Source organism: Ceratotherium simum, chromosome 2 (assembly GCF_057802395.1).
Source record: "Ceratotherium simum simum isolate JZ-2026a chromosome 2, ASM5780239v1, whole genome shotgun sequence".
In the NCBI taxonomy this organism is placed as follows: domain Eukaryota; kingdom Metazoa; phylum Chordata; class Mammalia; order Perissodactyla; family Rhinocerotidae; genus Ceratotherium; species Ceratotherium simum.
The window spans coordinates 46,025,070-46,043,008 of NC_141901.1; the positions used below are offsets into that span (position 1 = coordinate 46,025,070).

Genomic DNA, 17,939 nt, shown 5'->3' on the forward strand with positions numbered 1-17,939 from the left:
TCTGTGCCAGGCAAGGCTTATGTTCTCATAGCCATAGCTCATTGCAACTCACATACCACATACGTGACTTCTGCCTTATGTATGTATCATACATATGATACATACATGTATATATCATATACATACATATGATACATACATGTATATATGTATCATATACATACATACATATGTATGTGTATTTTACTAAAGTATAGGAACCTTGATGTCTGGAATTATGTCTTGTTCATTTTTGTGTCCCCAATATCAATGAGCACAGTGCCTTTCACATAGTAGGGACTAAATAAATATTTATTGAATTATGCTGTAAAGCTGTTAAAAGGCACTACCAAAAAAGCACTACATAACTTTTTTCGATTGTGCTAACAGTCTTAAGGCAGATATGTCAATAGGGTATCATCATAATGTAAATAAATATCGAGTGTTTATAGAGAAGGGTATGTTCACTTCATGAGTGAAGGAAGGAGAGCGCATAACTGGGTGGAGACTGGTTTGGAAGGATTGTTAATTTTTCTCTGGTCGGTCCAGAATAATTGCCTACAGTAACTAGAATTTCAGTCGTCTCATTCTAAGTATTTTCATCCCTCTCACCTTTCGAGAACTACCCCGCCTCTTTCTGCTTCTTCCCAAAGGGCTGTAGCCAACTGACTCTATCTCAAAGTCTCAAGAGTCCACCCTGTACCCCTCCACCTTCGGTTCAAGAACTCTCCAGGCCAGGGGCTTTAGGAACCCGGACCAGGAACACACGGGGTCACGCGCGGGGCAGGCGTCAAATTGGCCGCAGCTAGGGGAGCGGCGCTAAGGGCGGGGCTGCTACGGGCGGGGAGGGGCGGGGCGGGAGGAGGCCCGGGGGCGGCTTGGGTGTCACCACCAACCCGCTCCGGCCGGAAACTGGCGCTTGTTTCCGGCCGGACAGCCGAAAGCCACCGATCCTGAACCAGCAGCCGGAGTCAGAGTGGCGGCCGGGTGTGGAGCAGGCAAAAAGCCACTGGGGGAGGCCAGTCTCGATCAGTCCCATCTGGCTCCGACTCCTGATCCTGTGCGGACCAACAGCCGCGGTCGCAGTCTCCGCCACCGCCTCCATCGTCGTCGGGGGAGGGGCCGGCCGGACCCCGGGGTCACAGCCGAGGAATGAGGAGAGGCGGCCGGGCCCCGCGCTCCGCCCCGGCCTAGGGCCTTGCCCCGGGAGCCGCGAGGGTAACGGAGCCCCCCGCCCTGTCACCCTCCCCCGTCTGCTCCCGCCCCTCCCGCCTCTTCAGACTCCCGAACTCTGACCCTCAGATCTCCACTGTCCCCTTCTCCTTTCTGATGGTATTTCACCCGGAGCCGTCCTCTCCCGGGACCCCCTTCTCGCCCTGTTCTCGCTTCATCTCAGCCTTCCCCGGTTACTCCTCCCCTTCACCTGCGCCCCGCGGCCCTGGCCCCCTCCCCCGTTCCCGGCCTCCCTTCGCGAGCTGTGCTGGGCAGTTTGGACGGTCCTCTCGTCAGCTAGACTTTCGGGGAGGGATGGTGGAGTTTTAAGGTGTTTAGGAGTGCAGGCTACTATCCCCATAGTAGGATAAAATTCATTTTGAAGTCTCAATATAAAAGTAAAATGAAAACAAGCTTGTTCTCCCCCATTGATAGCCACACTGAGGTGCGTCCAGTAATGGAGGAAGGGAGCGAAAAGAAGTGTGTGTGTGTGTGTGTGTGTGTGTGTGTGTGTGTGTGTGGGCAGGCTTATGAACTTTAGAAAAAAGAAAAGTTGCCATGAGCCGATGGAAACTTTAGAAGCTGATGATGAGTAAGCCGGGGGTGCGTGATCTCACTCCTCTTCTCATAATTACTAGGTTAACGGTGTGGCTCCGGTCGGGATGGAATGGGATTTGTTTACTGGCCGGCGTATTTTTAGCTTGTCGGCTCGCAAGGACCAGCGCTCTGCGAGTCAGTCTTTCTCTCTCTCTCTTTCCCTCTCTCTCTCTCTCTCCCTCCCTCCTTCTCACTCTGTGTCTCTCTCCCCCACCCTCTCTGTCCGTCTCTGTCTAGGTGGCTCCTCCGGGCACAATACAGATATAAAAATTAAGTTGAAAGAAGCTGACTAGTGAAATTTTCTGTAAGAGATTCTCCGCAAACTCTTCGGGGAGTTTTCTTTTCATGAATGTGAATGGAAGAATTAGCAGGACTTTGACTTGTAGTTTCCTCATCTTTTATAAGTATGTGTATAAAATGCTGTTTAGAAAATCAGAAGCTGGTGATTTTTCAGTCTTAGGCTTCTCTTACTGTCTATTTAGATCTTTGAGAAGACTGGATCCCTTTGTCTTTCAGAACCTGTTTCTAAAGTGGGAAAGGACAAAGTGGTGAGAGGAGGTAGTGGTGAGGCTAGTCCAAGAGGGCAGCTAATCCTAAATCTTTTAAAAACGTTTTCTATGCTATATAACTTTAAAAAGCAGTTAGAAAATTTCCTTCTTAGTAAATGAGATTGCATTCCTGATGGGATGGAAAAGACTGCAGGGACTTAGGCTGAGTGGCTAGGGAGAATCAGACTTGTAATTAAACATTTGCTTTGCATAATTTACAAATGAATACATTATAGGCAAACACTTATACTCTTTGTCCTCATTGTTTTTCTGAGCAGTTCTTTTAAAGTTTAGTAACCAACCTGCTGAGCTAGTCTATTGATATTTTGAAGGCTGAACAGAACTGTAAAATAAATGAAATTGATGTTGCTCATCTGGAAGCTGAATACCAGTCTGTTCTAATTTCCACTAGCTACCTGGCGTGCCTCCGGGCACCTCCCTGAATAAGTGGCCAGTTACTATGTACTTAGAGATTGCAAATGAATACAAATATTAGCTCATGCTAGGAATAATTGAGAGGGTAAATATGCTGAAAAGATATTCCAAAACTGAAATAGATTATTTTTCAATTTTTTCCATTTTGGTTTATCAGCACCTTTCTGCTGATAATTATCCATTAACATGAATAATTTAGAATTGAACAGATATTGGACATTGCACATTCAAGCAGAAAGAGGATGGAAGGAAGGTAGTTCCCAAACTATTACTAAGTTTTTTGCTGTTGTTGCCTCGTTTGACTTATCCTTTTCGTTTAATGCCAGGCTGCCTTGTGAAAAAAAAAAAAGTAAACCTTTACCAAAGAAAAGGCTGTCTGCTGACTTGTATAAGGCAGGCTGACCAGTAATGAATGCTAATTGTTAGCTGGACTTTTGGTGGAGATATGTCACCAACAACTTGGAAATTTTCCTGAAGCTTTAGTTCCTTAATCTCTTTCTTTTGGGATGCCTCTTGAAAAAAAAATTTAATTTGGAGGGTAAAATCTAATTTTTAAAAATCACACATACCCTCCCAGAGTGTGTTGACTATCAATAATTGTTTTAATTTGTGAGTTGGTTGGTGCCAGTATTAGTGATGATATCTAGTAAATTCTAGTTATTTCTGTATTTATATCTGTATTCAACTTCCCCTGGTTGAACTACATATATTATTTTGGGGGTGGGGCTTGAAGGAATTGAGTAAACCCCAAGACAAGTGTAGGGCAGCCCAATAGCCCACCATTATTCCCAGTTCTCTGAAGGCTTTGTTTGGAATTTTGAGATTCAATGTACGTAACCAAGTGAATTATGATGGAATAACTCAATATTAAAAATAAGTTTTCAGATTGTTATGGGGGCACTGAGTGCCGCTGGTTAAAGTTTTAGAGCTCCTGAATGTCTCAAGCATGCTGAGGATGCTGACAGAAGACACTGTAAGGGGGCACCTCTCTTCTTACCCCAGACATTCATCCCATCAAGGAAAAAATCTTGAAACAATACTTTTAAGTGTGACTTCGGCAGCATTTTTCCTATAGGAACTTAGGACTTGTGGAATGGCAGACTGTGGAATCTTCTCAACAGCCCCTGATAGATTCAGATAATTAAAATCTGTGTGACTAGAATGTAGATACAGGGTGGTTTTATCATGAATGGCTGAATTCAGTTGATTTTTTTTAATGTGATAGAAGAAGGGAGTTGAAGGATAGTTGAAGGGAGTTGTTGTTTTTTTTTTTTTTTAAAGCAAGAAATCCTTGCTGAATACTGATTGAACACTCCTGTGAATAAAGCAGTCTCCAAGCTCCAGTGACAGGCTTTTGGGAGATATAAAAGATGTAAAGATAGGTTCCCTTACCCTTGGGACAGAGGTGGGGTTGAGGAAAGTGGTATATAAATGGGAAGGCAAACTATTTTTATAAGCTTTAACGTTTAGGAAACAACATATAAACAAAAACAAGTTTAATTTGCTACAAATGGAGCATGTAAAGGCTAGAAAACTTGAATTGACAAAGTAAGAATGAGATAAATTAGGGAAGATTTCTGAGTTAGTAAAATTTGAAATGGATTTAGGAGGCTCTATAGATAAGTAAGAGTCATCAAGAGGCATGGGCTATGGAGTTATGGGTCTTGGTTCAAATCTTGGTTCTACTTTTTACTCTGTGGCCTTGGACAATTTACTTTTCCATCCTTATCTATAAAATATGTGTGAGCATTCAAGTAAATGAAGTAGTTGTTCTGTGTTAGGAGTAAAAGAAAAGAAAAGATCTTCTGGGCAGAAAGTATAGAATGTACAGTGTGCAATGATGGTATGAATGACTAAGTTGTGTTTGTGGGGGGAATAAATGAGAGTGACTGGAGAGAATGTGGGTTGGTCAAGTCATGGGTAGAGCAGGCAAGAGGGTGGAGGGGACTCAGAGGCCAGACTCTGTTGGGTGTTGATGGAAGGGTCAATAGAGTCATTGTAGGTCCTTGAACAAAGGATGGATTTAATGAGAAGTATTGAGCCCTCTGGTCCAGGAACTTAGGGACAAGGAGTCAGGCAGGCACCGGTACATTCTGGCCTAAAGGGACCAGCCAGGAGACATAAGATTCCTTGTAGTTTTTGTAGTCACACACCTTACTCACTATGATGAGCTCTGCTTCTGCCTGTCTCACATTGTACCAACGTGTGGGGAAATCTCAAGACTATGCCTGGATTCTCAAGAGTTTATGGTAAGGATAGTGTCATGTTTTAAGTGCATTTAACTTTCAGTTATCTCTCTTGTTGTAGGGAGCACTAGTTTAGGTAATTCAGGATTAATAGAGAAATTTCTTGGTTTGAAAATGCATTATTTTTAAACCAGATTTATTTTAGTGTTGGGGACCATACTGATGTTGAAATGAATTTGCATTTTTAAGTCTGTATTACCTGATGGTGAGGAGAGTATACTGATGGCAAAGAACAGTCAATCTTGAGTTAAAGATTTTGCCTCAGAAATCCCTAAAATGAATAATCCAGTTAGTGGGTAATTAAGGCTGGACTATACTGAGTATGTTAATAAAGACCAATTTCTTTTCACCATCTGTGTGGGTCCAGTGTGGCCTCTCAGGCTGTCTGCCTTATGCTGAAGAGTGGTCGGTATATGATGCCTGTGTGGCAGCCTGAATAAGTCTTTACTCACAATATCTGGAGGAATCCTATTGTGTGATGTTGCATCAATGAAGATTAAGCTGGCTTTTTCAAAGGACTTGAGCTTTGTAGAGGCTCTTCCAGATATCAGCTCTACTGAAAATCTGTCATTTTTCCTCCTCAAGTAAACTTGTTTGAAAATATGGCCAATTAAAAAAAAAAAGGAATGGGGAGAAGTGTCCACATTTAAGAAGTAAACAACAAAAATCACACAGCTGTTCTTCCAACCTTGTTCTCTCAGTTGACTTGCTTTCCTCCGTCCCTGCTTAGCCCCCACCTTCTCATAATCACTACCAAACTATGTGCTTGTGATGTCATGAGCACAGGATTATTATTTACTTCTTAAGTCAGGAGATTGTAGTATTTCTGAGCTGGAAATCAGAGGTGGAAAAGTCAGTAATCTTAACTTATACAGTTTAGTTCAGGATTATTTTCAACTGTGTTTTTTAGGATTATGCCTTATCTGCTCTAAGAAATAGTTTTGGATAGGAGAAATTACTAAACTGTTATTTTTAGTGACCCGCTATGAGTTTAGTTCTATGCTAGGAGCTGTGGAGGACTAGGAAAAATGACAGTTTTGTGCCCTTGAAGAATTTACAGTCCAATACTCCATTCGTAAGGGAAATAGGAAGGAATGAATATGTATTGAGCCTCTATTATGCCAGACAAATAAAATTTGGAAATGTGAAAGTATATTAGCAATTGCATAGTAACAGACCTCACACCATAGGTATTTTGGGAGAAGAGTAGTCAGGTAGTTATGAATGATGTCACAGAAGAACTGTAACTTATTCCAGATCTTAAAAAATAAAAATTGTATTAGGTGTAAGGGATGAAGATGAAGCAAATAAAAAAATCATTTCATTTTGGAGCTGAGAGGGATCAAGCAAAAGCCTGGAAACAGGATTGTACCTGGGATGTTCTGGGGCAGTGGTGAACTGACCTGAGTGCAGTGAGTGGTAGTGAACTGAAGGTTAGGCTGGTTTGGAGCCATGTTTATAGGGGTTCTTAAAAGCCGGGTTGTACAGTTAGATTTTAAATCATAGAAAATAGTGAATCGTTGAGAATTTTTGATTAGGATAATAATATGATGATAGTAGGAAACAGATTGGCTTTGAGGGAAGGGAGATTGGCGCCTGAGACATCTGAGGAGATGAACCGTGAGCTAGAGTTATGGAGGGTGGGATAAGGAGAGGAAAGAGTGAGAAAGAGATTGTGCAGGAAGAATTGAAATCAGTGAGGACTGGATGTGGAAGATGAAGGAGAGTGATCAAGTATGACTATGACATTTTAAGCCTGAGTTTCTGAGACATTGACTGAGATGAAGAAGTTAGGAAGGTTCCCTCATTTTTTAGGGGAATATGATGAGTTCAGTTTGAGATGTGTTGAGTTAAAGGTGGCAATGAAACGTCCAAGTGAAAGCTGTTCCAGTTGTTAGACATGAGCCTAAGGCTGGCGTCAGAGGGGGTGAATACGTCTGGAAGTGTGGTTTTGCAGTTCATCAGCATAGATGTGGTGACTGTAGCCAAGAGAATGAATAAGCTCTCTGAAGACTAGAGTTTAGGGAAAGAGCAGAAGGCCGAAGATAGCAGTACTGATAAATACTAACTATTCTCCACTCTTTGGGCCATCTTAATTGAGTTCTTACTTCTCCTTTCCTGCTTTCTGTTCCTCTGGTCCCCACTCCATCCAATATCCGTTGAATGTCTCTTATCTTGTAAGCACTGTCTTAGGCACTGAGGAAACAGATGAGTCAGACAAGGTCCTACCTACAAGGAGTTTATGGGTCTAGTGGGAGGGGACAAATGTGTAAATATGTAGATGGAATGAAGTGTGATAGATGCTGCAGTAGAAATATGTAGGGGGAAAGTGGGGGCCTAAAGGTCAAGTCTGCCTTGGACATGCAGAGGTTGGAAAGTGCCTCCCAGAGGAGATGACCGTTGAGCTGAGTCTTGAAAGATGAGTTAAGGATATACCCTGGAGATGACAGGGAGACGTACACTCCGGGTTGAGAAAACACCATGAACAAAAGCTTAAAGGAATGAAACAGCCAGACTTCTTCAGGTAACTTTTAAGTAACTATTATAGCTGGAGGACAGGGTTGGAGGGCAGGGTTGGAGGGCAGGGATGAGGCTGGAGAAGTAGGTAAGGCCGATCATGGACTGCAGTGAATAGGGAGCCATTTAAGAGTTTTTAAGCATTGGGTGATAGAGTAAGTTTCATGTTCTAGAAAGATTATTTTGTCAGTGGTGTATAGGGTGGATTGGAGAGGAACAAAGCAAAAGGCTTTTTAAATAACTTTATTATGCTTGACCAATAACACATTTGTTGTTGAGTGATCATTTTTGTAGAATCATGGAATCAGAGAACTAGAGGGACTGTTATGCTTTCTTAGTCTCCCTTATTCATTTTCACATGGAATATCTGAGATTTACTCAGGATCACAGAAGTAGTTTAGTGATAGCTTGGTCTGGAATTCAGTCTTCAGTGGCTGTAATGTGGTAGGTGATTAATAAATGTTAGTTTACCTCTCTAATTCCCTCACAAGTCCCACTCCAGTATTTGTTACATTCTGCCACACTGCATCGTTCTAGAAGACAGAGGGACTTCTGTCATTCCATTCCATTGTCCTTTTTACCAGTCCAAAGCGAACAGTGGTGTTTTCCCAGGTGTGGCTGAGGAAAATCTGCCGTGAGAGTACCTCGAGGAATAGGGACTTTTGACCTGGGGCAGTTGGGTGCCCTGGAGTGGAGTGAATACGATGTTAGGGTTAGTCAGCTGTAATGATTCAGATGTAGAAGAATGTCAAGGTACTTGTTTTATTGAGTGTGCAGATGTATTTGTCTTTCCTGCTAAGTTTCCTTCAAGTTGTTCTCTTTTAAACTTAGATTTAAGTTGTGCCAATGAAACTTTGGTAAAAGAAATAGACTGATAAATTGGGCACTGACAAAAAGTATATGTATCTAAAAAAACAAGATTTGTCATTATACTTGGATTCTAAATCTTCCATGTGTTTTTAATTTCACTGGATTTTTGTGAAGGGAAATTGGGTTTAAAGTGCTAAGTGAGAGTTTGGATGTTTTGTTTTAGTCATTTTTGCTAGAGAAGAGCAGAAGAACAGGATAGAGGACATCTTAGAGGTCTTTATATTCCCCTGGGTAAAGTTGGGACACAAAGGGATGTGGAAGGATGGATACCTTCCGTTGATATGTCTTCCTCAGAACTGAGCTGTGATTTCTTTACTCTTTTCTCTGGGCTCTGTCAACATCTTCTCCAGAGAAGGGCCTTGGTTTGGAAACTATCCACTTTAGCAGAGCTGCCAATTCTTAATTCTTTCTCAAGTGGGCAAGGGTACATTTTGTTTTTGTTTGTGAGTGTTTGGGGAGGAGAGGGGAGAGAAGAAGCACAGAATAGCTACTCACAGTGAGTCTTTATCTGAATTCCTATGTAACTGGAAGTTTCCTTGGCTTTGTTTTGGGGGAGATGACTTGATTACACTGGCATTTATGTTATGTGGGAAGGTGGTTCTCACTCCCCTCAGATATCCCATTTAGGATGGCAATAAAACTTCCTTCTTTTCTGTATTTGTCAGCCTCCATGCCTCTTTATGTGAGGGATATGAAGGATCTTCTTCAGTCTAAAACTGAACTAATCAAATGTTCCCTTAAAGTTTAGGGGAACCATCCTGCTCCTGACTATTTTTGTGGTACTGACTCCACTATTCTTCCAGGCACCTGGCCCTTTCTTAATTTAAAAATTTTGAATAATGAGGTATTTTAAATATTGAGACAATTTCAGGGAAAGAACCCTAACACCATTTTGAGCCCACAACCCAGATTTAATGGATGTTAACATTTTGTTGTATTTGTTTTGGATCTCTCGCTTTCTTTAAGATATAAAATGCTGAAGTCTTACTCTGCATCCTTTCCCCCTTTGTCTTTCTTGGGAAATGACTACTGGCCCGAATTGGTATGTATCATTCCATTTCATGTTTTATACTTTTTTTTTTTTTTTTACATATTATGTATGCACAAACGACATACAGTTTTGTTTTGAAATCTTACATATATAGAATCATACTGTATATATCCTTTTGCAACTTTTTCTCTCAGCATTGTTTTTCAGATATATCTACATGTAGATCTAGTTCATTTAATCACCTAATCTTTAAGCCTGTTTCCTCTGTTGCCCCGCCGGCTTGCCCTGTTAAAAAATCCTACTCATCAAAGTCCCCGTTTAAACCACATCTTCCATGAAAACTTTCCTGAGTTTTTTTTTTTCTCCAACAGGTTATGATCTTTCCCACTTCTGAAACCTCTCATTTTATTGGTACTTGTCTGGTGGTAGTTGTATATTCCTGTATTTTAGTTCATTTGTGCCCTTGGCATGCCTCTTCTACTACACTGTAAGCGCCTTGAAAGGCAGATAAGTAGTCTGTTTTGTCTTTGTATCCTTCTTGGGGCTTGCCACAGTAACTTATACATAGTAGGCATTGAGTAACTATTAGTGACTAAATGGTTAATTAACGAATAAGAAAATGAAGACAATCCTTTGTGTTGGTGAACTTAGTTTAATTATGAGCATTATAGTGGCTCCCATAAAAAATAAAGCTTATAAAAAACAATCAGCACTGAAAATTATATAAAAATGCATATAAACGGTAAGAGCAGTCAAGAGTAACTTCCTGCAGGAGATGAGAACAGACATTCCCTGAGAAATGAAATGGGAATTGATCGGTGATATCATCCCGATGAGAAAACTCCTGGGAATTGATCCTGATGGCCTTTGAGTCAGTGTGCTCCTGTGGCCGGACTCATTTCACTAGCTATCAAATTCTGCTCTTGTCATCAAGGTCTTGACACCTTCACTGGAGATGGGATATTGGCATTGACAAAAAGCAGCCAATCTATTCACTTAATAAACACTGTTGAGAACCAGGAATTCTTTGGCCCCTAAAGAAAAAAGCTTAATATACACATTTGTACATACATATGTACATATATTTTTGATGACACCTTCCTTTTTTATTGATGAGACTAGATTGTATCTCAGCAGAATATTTTGAAGCGTTTAATTCTGGAACGTATAGTCCCAGTATAACATCGTTTTGGCCTCACAGAAGCTCTTCCCTCACCCGCCAAGAAGAAATTAAGTATTAAGTTGAACTATATGAAATTGCAATTTTGCAGGTGAAAGCAGTCAAGTATCAGCAATTTTGTATGGTTACACCTAATATGTCAGGTCTTGATTTCCCCTTGGGGATTCTAAAGATATTATCATGGATCTTTTTGAAGTAGGTAATCCCAAGTCCATTTATAATTCTAAAATGCATTTCTGACCTTTAATTTGCAACTGATTTTCTCTTGTAGTTATCTTTAGCTCAAGTTTTTGATAAAACATTTTTATTTCTCAGCACATACCTAGTATATTTGGGAAGGTTGTGGGGAGTGTGTGAGGGTTGTAGGCCAGAGCATGGTCTGGGAAATAAGCCTGAGATGAAAACTTTTGCTGTCAATAGCTACATGTAATTGATCAAGTTGGCTTTAATGAGCTTACAGTTCCTTTGAGTAAATGACTCCCCCCACCCTTTCCTGCCACCTACATGTCTCCTCTCTAGTCTTAATAAGGGAGATCTGGTGATGGGGAAAACCATGGAAGAGAAAATTGCCTGTGCCCCTTGATTTTATTTGGAGACTTAACAGGGAAGAGGGCAAGAGCCCTGGCTCCTGCACCAGACTCTTACCTGTGGTTCCCCAAACAGTTCTTAGGATGAGGGGGGAGGGAGATGCAGAAATCAGGGGAAAGAGCAAAGAAACAGAGTAGGTAGTAGGAGTTAGCAGATATTACGGAATAGGATTGAGGAATAGAATGGAAAAAAGGGGATAGGTATAAACATCTAAAGAGGTTCTGTTTTCTCTCTCATCCTTCAAAACCTGGCTTAGAATCCTTTATAAACCGTATACCTTAACTATATCAAAGTTGTATCCAGGCTGCATACCTACTTGGAAAACATCATATATAGACTTCAGCTTTGGAAGTATCAGTTTTGTTTCCTAAAATAGTTCTTCTTTGAAAAGTCAGGGTCATTTTAAATGAGTTGGTCTACTAGTGCCTTTTGAATCATTAATAACTGACATCAAAGGAAAAGAAGAGAATTCCTCTGAGGCTTTAGTGTTAGTAAGTCTTGATAGTTACATGAAGATAGTCCCATGTGAGGAATTGAGGCAAGACAATGGGAAAATATAATGCTGCTAACAAAAATATTTTAGACAGCAAGTTCTCATCTGTTTTAAAAACTTGCCTGCTCTTATGAGTCCCTTTGTGAGTATTTGCTTTCATCTTCTGTGAACTGGGAGCTCACCTGGCTGAGTTTTAGACTATTCATGTTCTGAAAATTTCCATCAATATTAAGGACAAGATTATCTGCCATGAAGAATACTTGGTCCCTGTTTACTGAGCAGGGATAGAGACTTCCCATACTCATCAGAATTCTGAAAATAGAATTTGAGAGTTAGACTTAAGATTTGCTGTATCCTAGCTTTGGTTGCCTAAAATAAATTCCTGGCTATTTGGCACAAGGTGACCTCTCATTTTAACAACATTGAATTCCTTCCCTCTCACATTGTCTTGTAATTTTTTATAATGTACTAGTTCATTATGGAAATTAAGATGAAAAAAATCATTTACACAACTTTCCCTTGATGTTTGCTGCCTGGTTGAGACTATAAATTCCTTTCTACTGAACACCTGCTGTGTGCTGGAATTTGGACAAGATGCTCGAAGGAGATGCCAAGGAAGTGTCACCTAGTAAATAAACTAAACAAGTAGTAGAAGAATTGGCCCCTTGGGAATTTACATTCTGGGTTAAATAGAACATAGTTATATATATATAAATACATGTAGAGAAGAAAAGAAATGTGAGAAACAAATACAGGCTGTGTAGTAGTATATTTACCATCATATAGCGTTTTAGAACTGAAAGGAAATTTACATATTGTCATCATTTTCTAAGTGAGGAAAATGAGGCCGAGAAAATTTAAATGACTTGTCCAAATAGTGGTTACCATCAACAACAATCATTCTATTGGATATCTGCCCTCTGAAAAGTTAGGCCTCAGGTATAGAAAGAGTTAAAGTCATCAACTAATAATTAGTTATGAAGACTGAATATTTGCATAAAAAGATAAATAGTGTCAAGTGAGTAGTACGGTATATAGAGTTATATAAAAGTTTAGAGGGAGTGGGTAGGGAAAAAGTCTTACCCTTAAGATAATCTAGACCTTAGAGAAGAGAGAAGACCCAGTAAGCATAGAGGGGAAACATTAAGGCAGGAGAACAGCGAGCTGAGCCCCCCTTGTTTTGGGAGCAGGACAAGTAGACAGTTCGTCACATAGTGTTTCACCTAGGAGAGCAATGAGATGAAGAAAGTTGGAGAGCGCTTTAAATCTCAGGCAGCGGAGTTTGGTTTATCTTTGTAGTGAAAAATCCCTGAGCAGAGAACTGTATGTGTAAATTAGTATTTTAGGAAAATTGATTCAACCGTATGGTGTAAAATGGGGGAAGGGATACCAGTTAGAGGACTGTTAACAATAGTCCTGGGAAGGGAGTCTCTATGGGGGTGATGGGAATGGCGAAAGAGGAGAGATTCGAGTGATTTAAAGAAAAATAAGTAGAATTTGGTAACTGCTTTTGTGGGAAAGGGATAAATAAGAGCAATGCATGTGATTTCAGTCTGGGTTATAGCAGTAGGGGAGCTGGGTTTGGTTGGTTTCTGATGCATCTGCTCCCAGAGGGATACCGTGCTGTAACCCTTCACAGAGCACTGAGTCTAGCCCAACATTCTCAGTTAATACGGATTACAGAGAGTTTAAGTGACTGGTTCAAGTTTGCATGCCTCGTAAGTAGTAGAACTTGGTGTAGAGCCTATTCTTTTGACTGTTCTTCAATGCTCTTTCTACTATATCATATTGCTTAAGAGGAGATGGGTCAAGTGGTTAAAAACAGCAGATGCCTGGGAAGTGAAATGGGAAGTTGAAGACCACATTATGATGAGGTTTAACCACAAGCTGTTTTCAGTTCTGCATAGGTTTTCCTTATATTTAGTCACTAAATGTTTATTCTTCTGTCTGTCAGGCTCATGATGCAACAGTGACCTGGCTTTCTTAGAGCTATTTTCTTCTGAAATTCGATTCTTCATAGTCAAGGAAAAAGATTCCTTCAGATTTTGGTTTTAATTGAATGTACTCTTTGACCCCCAGTTTTGAAGATGAAATAGTCCTTCCCCCTGCATGTGGATAGATTGCTTTTGTTACAAGCTGTAGGTGAAGTAGCCTCAAAAGCCCTGTTAGTCTTTCTGGAGTAAAGGGAGGAGGGGAGCTTTGGACCCACATCTTTCAAGCTTATTTACCCTGTCAGCAGTTTGAGAACAGTTTACTTACAGAGATCTTATTACCTAAAAAGGCGAGTAAATACTGTGAATCAATAGAGTATTTTTGTTAATGGGAAGATTTTAGAGAATTGAATAGTCTCTTAAAAAATCCTTTATATTTTGTTTTTAAATATGTAGTCGGATATATTTAAGATGCAACTCAGTCTCACCTCCCATTGTTTTTCTTTTCTTTTCCTTTTCTGCCAGGCTATTATCTCTCTGGTAACAGATACCTGAAGATTCAAAATAGTACTTTCTGGATCAACTAACATTTATTATGTGCCTACTCTAAGGGTCTGGCACTGTTATTGAATTTCATCTGCCAAGATTAAATATTCCTGGATTTTATGACTAGGTCCTTGGTAGTAAACATCTTCTGGTGCTTGGCTTCTGCAACTCTTATCCCATCCTAATCCTTGCCATGACTCTTCTCTTCTAACTTGTGACCTGGCTGGGGAGTAAAGGAAGAAAACTTTAATAGTGAGACCCTACCCTCAGTTAAACTAAATGCTTTATATATCACCTCATTTAATATTCATAACAATTCCATAAGATAGATAGATATTCTTGTACTTATTTATAGATTAATTCTTCCAAAATATTTATTACCGTGTTAGTAAAATATTTACTAATTTATCCAAAATATTTAGGCATTAAGGTGCTGAGTATACCACAGTGAATATCAAATGAGGTCCCTGCTGAGGCACAGAGAAATTAAATAACTTGCCCTAGGTCGCACAGCAAGAGAGTGACAGGGCCAGGATTAGATGTGGATCTGATGGATTCCACAGGGAATGTTATTACATTATGCTGCCATTTACATATATTGCATGTTCTCTGTGATTATGTAAATAAATCAAGGTATAAAAATAGGTGGAACCCCCAGTATTTCATTGTTAAAAAGGTTCTTGATAAATCCAAAAAAGAAATCTGCCTTGATGCTGACAAGCACACCTGCCCAATAATGCTTTTCCTCTCTTCCTCCCCACTTCCCACTCCCTCTCCACCCACTCATACCTGGGTATAAACTGGAGAGTGTGACCTGCTTTGGCATTTGGATGTGTTTGTGCTTTGAGGACCGGGAGAGTTTTGTTTGTTTTCTTGGCTTCCTGAACATTCCTTGCCCACTTGCAAGTTCTTTCATGTAGCACAATGGTGAGTAATGTGTTGTTAACATTGTAATGTGGTCATGCCAGTTGGAATACTTTTTTCTTTTTCCCTCAGTTTTCTCTGATGAGTATGTGAGTGGGGACTCTTGGGTCAAACTTGCCTTCTGCAGTTAACTCAAATAGACAAGGCTTTCTGTATTCAGAGGACTAGAAAATAGTCTCAAGGTTGGGAAGACTTAAAATCCAATGTCCTCTGCCCAGCTGAAATTCAATTTTATTAGCATTCTGGGTTTATTCTTTAGCTAGTGTGATCCAAGAGAGTACTTGTTTTTAGATTATGCCGTTATGATATATGCCATATCTGAGATGAGTGCTATTTATTCTGGAGTTAGGAGCGTAAAAACAGGCACAAGTTTTTTTTTTTTTTTTTTGTGAACAGTACCTAGTAGAAAGCTTTAAAAAATGCTTAAGACTGAGAGAGAGTGAGGAGCTGAGTTCCAGTAGGAATTGAGTTCCAGTTGAGTTCTAGGGGTTAATTAGGTAGGATCAGGATTTTAAGTGTTAGAACTATTTAGTGTTGGGATCCAGTCATTTTAGTATTGGGGAACCAGGAGTATCTGGGCATGGCTCATGAGGTTAATGAGATGATTTATGTGGCTCTGTCTAACCCAGTGCTTGGTACTTGACTGGTGCACAATAAATGGTAGTTAAATCTTAAAAAGGTACTTGAATGCTGAGTGTTGTCATGTCAGTTTGTCTTTCTAGGGCAGCTTTCTCATCAGTAAGTATTCCTTATTAAGGCTTTAACTGTGGGTGAAGCATTGGGAAAGCGATTGGAGTAACAAAGATTTATAATATCAGATTCTTGCTGAGACTAAGATCTTAACATTTACAAATCGAGTCAATTAGGCCTAGCATTTAATAGCCTAATTTAAGGGGAAATTTGTGATTTTGCTTTGCTAGAGTCAATCCTATGCTTTTTTTTATAGAAGTCACTTTATGACCTTTTGGTAGAATTGAAAATACTTGCTTTTCATTTCCAGTTAAACTGGGTTTGGTTTTTGATATTTGAGATAGTTGCCTATGATGTTTCCTTTTATCCCCTCTCCATTTTTTTCAGTGAATGAGATAATACATTTGAAAGTATTTTGTGAACTGCAAAGCTAGCAGTTGCTATCACCACCACTACCAATAATAATATTAAAAATATTAATGAGATAGGACTCATTCTTCCAAGGATTGGTTTCCTGAATTTATTTCAAGGAAAAAAACTCAGAGGACAGTGGGGTATTTACCAGATGACTTGTGTACTAATTGATACCTTTTGTACTTTTTGTGGAAGGGAGAAGGAAAAGCAGAGATCTGTCACCCTGAAAACCTGGCCTGGTGCTACGTCATTGTGAAGGCTTGCCTACACTACTTTGATGTACTCTATGGTGGCAAGAAAGTTTAACAGGATTGGTCATATGTTTGACTTTAGAGGCTTATAGTACATCCTACTGGAAGCATCTGTCTGCATAGGAAACAACTCATCTCAGTTTGTTGGTAAGATCAATCACATTCCTGTAATATGGATCTTATAATGAATAACAAAAAATGTATTGGTCAGGCCAGTATCTTCCTGGCCTCCCAAAGTAGTAAGATTAAGGAAACAATGCCTTTGACCATAATATTTGGTTAGGTGTTATCATCAAAAGCCTTTACAGTCAGCTTCTGATGATTGGCATTCTTAGAGAAGAATATGTAATTTTAATACTCCAAAAGAGCAAGTTGTTTAGTACATTTTGAAAAGACCACTTACTTTTTAAAATTTCCTCTTTATCTTTTTCTGTCCCTGGTGCCTGACACTCAGTAAATGTTTGTTGAATAAAGGACATTACCTGATACCTGTCCTGGGGTTTTCTCTGGAACTAGCCCGTTAGATGAACTTCTGGAAAGCAGGGATGATCACTTATTGGTTGATGCATCCGCTTCACTTAGCAGACTGCCTGGCACAGAGTGGGTCCTTAATAAGTGCTTCTTGAATGATTGTCAGGAGGTTAAGGTTTTCTTTAGGAGGGAATTGCAGTGACTGGGTGCTACTGTGCTGATGGCAGCCCTTCCTAAGAGGAAGAAGAAATGTAGCTTTGCCGCAAATAAACATGAATAAATGTGAATGTGAGGCAAGTGATTGCTTTGATGCTTCCAGGCATTTTACACTTTTGGATAAGGAGAAGTAGTATGCTAAAAGTTGGTGCTTGGGCCACCCCGTGGCTTAGCGGTTAAGTGCGAGCGCTCCGCTACCGGCGGCCCAGGTTCGGATCCTGGGCGCGCACCGACGCACTGCTTCTCCAGCCATGCTGAGGCCGCGTCCCACATACAGCAACTAGAAGGATGTGCAGCTATGACATACAACTATCTACTGTGGCTTTGGGGGGTGAAAAAAAAGGAGGAGGATTGGCAATAGATGTTAGCTCAGAGCCGGTCTTCCTCAGCAAAAAGAAGAGGATTAGCATGGATGTTAGCTCAGGGCTGATCTTCCTCACACACAAAAAAACAAAAAACAAAAAACTTGGTGCTTTATTTCTCTCTTGGTTTTTATTTTATATTTTATCCTGTAAAAAATTTAGTTATTGCTGTGATTTCTCTCTTTTTTTTTTTTTTTAATTTTATTTATTTATTTTTTTCCCCCAAAGCTCCAGTAGATAGTTGTTTGTCATAGCTGCACATCCTTCTGGTTGCTGTATATGGGATGCGGCATCAGCATGGCCGGGGAAGCGGTGCGTCGGTTCGCACCCGGGATCCGAACCAGGGCCGCCAGCAGCAGAGCGCGTTCACCTAACCGCTAAGCCACGGGGCTGGCCCTGCTGTGATTTCTTAATAGCATATGAGAAGTATATTATAGCTTCAAACTATCAATAGAAAAGAGAAAGAAATATCTATCCC

At 40.2% G+C, this 17,939-nt stretch overlaps 1 protein-coding gene across 5 annotated transcripts in view; it reads left to right on the plus strand.

The window, feature by feature from the left end:
* Positions 1-909: 909 nt before the first annotated feature.
* OTUD7B (OTU deubiquitinase 7B) overlaps positions 910-17,939 on the plus strand; it is a 51,408-nt gene continuing 34,378 nt past the window's right edge. Inside the window, exons 1-2 of one of the 5 annotated variants that reach the window (XM_014791750.2) lie at positions 1,056-1,197; positions 16,357-16,559. The gene's annotated coding sequence lies outside the window, so the exon portion shown is untranslated. The other 4 variants (XM_087444070.1, XM_087444075.1, XM_087444065.1 and 1 more) reach the window with 4 other exon arrangements.